The following is a 3,760-nucleotide window of genomic DNA, read 5'->3' as shown; positions in this document are numbered from 1 at the left end:
AGATTTTTCACTACCTCCATAAACTTACCAAGTTGGTGATCCAGCTTATTCCTTGATAGACGAGTGGGAAAGGGAACCTTGATCGCAGGAGTGGTGAGGGACTGTTTTCAGGTATGTCTGCTTCTCTGCATTTGTGTTGGTGGTAGCCTCAGGAGCTGACGAAGTTTCAGTTATGTCTGCATTTTTTTCTGACTCAACCGGACCATCCTTAGGCATTGGGGGACCATCATAATGTGTCCACTCCTAAGAGTGATGGCGTTGGCAGTGTCCCTTGGTTGCATCGATTGGAAGGTAAGGCCCCAGGTGGCCTACTAGCAGAAGAACTAGCCAACTGAGCTAGTTGAGTTTCCAACATCTTGTTATGCGTGCCCAAATTTTCCAGTTGAGCTTTTGTGTCAGCTTGAAAAGCATTGAACCCCTTCTGCATCTGGAACATCATATTCTTCAACTCTGTCATGGCTGGGTCAGCAGGAGGAGCAGGCTGTGGAGGGGTTGGATTTCTCTGAAAACCAGGTGGAGCTTGTTGTGAAGGTTGGTATTGTTGACCCTGTTGTTGAGGTGGATATGGTTGTTGGGGTTGAGGGTTCAACACATTAGTACTCCTATATGAGAGGTTGGGATGTTGTCTTAACCCAGGATTGTAGGTGTTAGAATAGGGGTTGAATTGGTTCCTAGGTTGTGATTGGAAAGCATTGACAGCCTCACAGTTATTTCCCAGCGCAGGACACTCTTGAGAGTTGTGCCCAGATATTCCACAAGCATCACATACATGCACATTATAGTTAGAAGCACTAGCCATCGCATTAACACTCATATGGGAGGAATCATTACCTAACTTCAGGGAGTCAATTTTCTGAGTTAGAGTAGCTAGTTGCCCAGACAGTAGAGAAATGGCTTCAACATCATGTTTACCACCTTTTTTCAAAGAGGAACGAATGGTAGAGGCTTGATTAGATGCTAGCTTCTCCAAAAGTTCATACCCTTCCTCAATTGCTTTATCCATGAAGAACCCACCAGATGCTCCATCAATTACCCGTCGTGTATCTGCATCAACTCTAGTGTAGAAAATCTGACACAAGTACCACTGGTCCAACCCATGATGAGGACATAGACGCTGCAGATCCTTGAACCGCTCCCAAGCTTCATATAGAGATTCACCAGGATCTTGGGTGAAAGTAACTATGGCATGTCTCATATCTGCAGTTTTCTGGTAAGGGTACCACTTGATGAGGAAAATCTTGGAAAGTTCTGGCCAGGTGGTGATGGTGGAAGGCAGCTTGTTATACCAGAACAAAGCTTTATCGCGCAGAGAGAAACCAAATAAGAGGAGCTTCATCTCATCAGGAGTAACACCAGCTTGCTTCTGAGTAGCACAACACTGTAAAAATCTCTGCAGATGCTGATTTGGGTCTTCAGATGGTAACCCAGCGAACTGATTGTTCTGAACCATATTCAAAACATGAGACTTGATCTCAAAATTTGTAGCAGCAATAGTGGGCATCCGTACCCCAGTAGGCACGTTATCAGGAGATGGTTGCGCATAATCTCTAAAGGTTCGAGTAACATTCTCACCCATGTTGACAGTAATAGGTGAGGTGGGGTTTCTTGTGTGGGGAAGTGGTGGAGATGGTGTCTTTTGGGAGGGTGTCCCTGCAGACAGCTTAGCTTGCTTAGTTTTCTTTCTGAGTCTACGAGCGGTCTTTTCAATCTCTGGATCGAACGGGATGAGATTTGGAGATTTCAATTTCCTGCTCATACACCAAAAACACTAAAACAAACGTGAGATGCTCCAAAGAACAGGTGTTCTTCAGAGTAGAGGTTAGTTTAATATTATAATTCAGACAAAATAAAATAAACCGTCTCCCCGGCAACGGCGCCAAAATTTGACAGGCTAAAGTCGCATCACCTAATCAAAAATAACCTAAGGTCCACTAACTAGTAGTCAGGGAAGTCAGGATCGAATCCACAGGGAGAAGTTGTACTATTGTATCTGAACTTAATATTATACTAACAAAATCAGATGAATGGTTGTTTACTAAGCTAAACAGGTAACAGAATTAAATAAGAAGGTGTAAATATATCAGTAAAGTACTAGAATCATGGATCACTATGCATACAATTCGGGAAATCAAGGATAAACGATAACCACCTAGTAAGTCAATTGTCTAGGGCACAGTAATTTCTCTCGAACATTACCTCCCTCAAAGATCACCCAGCCGCTCTCGCATAGTCAAGGGTCACTTGCCTAATAATTGAAAGCCTATACGGTATCTCTCCTCTCGAAGTAGATTCAGTATTGCAGAAGTAGAAATATAAATCAGGCCTAACTTATAATCCTAGCATGAAGAAACAATCAAAGGAAACAATTGAAATACCAGATAATCAAACTAATCTATCAATCCCTTATTGTATACATAGATCTCCACAATTCTAGAATAGAACTACTCACTCATAATCATGAAATCAATAACAAGAATCATATAAAAACTCATACTTGGAAACATGGCAAATAACTAAGAAAACAAAATAGTTAATAATGGAAGAAATAACAAAGAAGTAAAGAAGAAAGATTACCAATTATATTGAACTATGAATAAGCAAAAGGTTTGATCTTGAATTCAAATCACAAAGCAATGAATTAAGGTTCTTCAAAACTCTAGAGAGAAAAACTAATAATAAAACTAGATAGGAGTTAATAATTCTGATTTTTCTATTTATACAAGCCCTAAAACAATAGAAGAAAATCTCGAAAAAAGGGCCCGCAATCATTAAAAATCTCGCGTCACGCCAGCCGCCCGATCGGGCCAAAGTCGCCCGACGGTATCGGGCTCCAAAAAGGATGATTTAGGCAAAACCGCAAGACGCCCGATGCAATCGGGCTGACCCGCCCGATGACATCGGGCGGCCTTATGAAATGGGAGGCAGAGTGCTGGAATGGCGCCCGACGTCGGGCCAACTCGCCCGATCGGGCGAAAGACCGAATTACGACAGGGCTAAAACGCCCGATCGGGCCCGCAGCTGAAGTATGAAGAACTGGTATATCGCCCGATCGGGCTGGGCCGCCCGATCCATCGGGCCGATCGGCTTATCTTCGTTTTCTTTTCTTTCTTTGCTCAAAGTCCCGGAAATCATCCTCGGGATCTAGAAACTCGGCATCTAACCTCTCTAATCCACTGTGCAATCATGTAAAGTAGGTGATAGCTTCCAAAACCTACAATTCAATACAAAATAGCAAACCACAACTAGATGGAGAGAATTAGTACCAAATGGCTCCTAAGAGCACCATAATCACAACTTTTAGCACATAATTAGGGGAGAAAACTCTATATAAAACCATAACATCACAAGTCAATGTAATGTAAAGTAAACATAACACCTGACGAAAGTGTTATGTTTGCCAGAAAAAACATAACAGTTATTTATAATACACGTTATGCCGCTAGATAACACATTTTGTAAATAAGTGTTATGTTTGCTATTTATATGACAAATTGAAAGAAGGAAAATTTAACACTTATCTTGAATAACTGTTATGTTTTCCTATAATATATATAACATATATAACCTATAACTGTTATCTATAATATTTTTTCAAAAATAATCAAATTATCATTTCACGCATATATTGGCAGTGTGCGTTACATCACGCAGCACACAACTATGTCGTACAGTACAATTCCTTTTTTTTTATACAGTACCTGTATCTGTTGTATAATTAATACTCAACCCATAAGATCTTATAACCAATAAATTGAATATG

General features: G+C 40.9%; 1 non-coding gene across 1 annotated transcript; it reads left to right on the top strand.

The window, feature by feature from the left end:
• Positions 1-1,091: 1,091 nt before the first annotated feature.
• Positions 1,092-1,198, top strand: LOC125497133 (small nucleolar RNA R71). The gene has a single exon (XR_007273777.1). It is a non-coding gene; the product is annotated as a small nucleolar RNA R71 (small nucleolar RNA).
• Positions 1,199-3,760: the final 2,562 nt, after the last annotated feature.

The sequence above is a fragment of the Beta vulgaris genome, chromosome 4 (assembly GCF_026745355.1).
Source record: "Beta vulgaris subsp. vulgaris cultivar EL10 chromosome 4, EL10.2, whole genome shotgun sequence".
Lineage (NCBI taxonomy): Eukaryota > Viridiplantae > Streptophyta > Magnoliopsida > Caryophyllales > Amaranthaceae > Beta > Beta vulgaris.
This window is presented reverse-complemented; position numbering and strand designations above follow the sequence as displayed.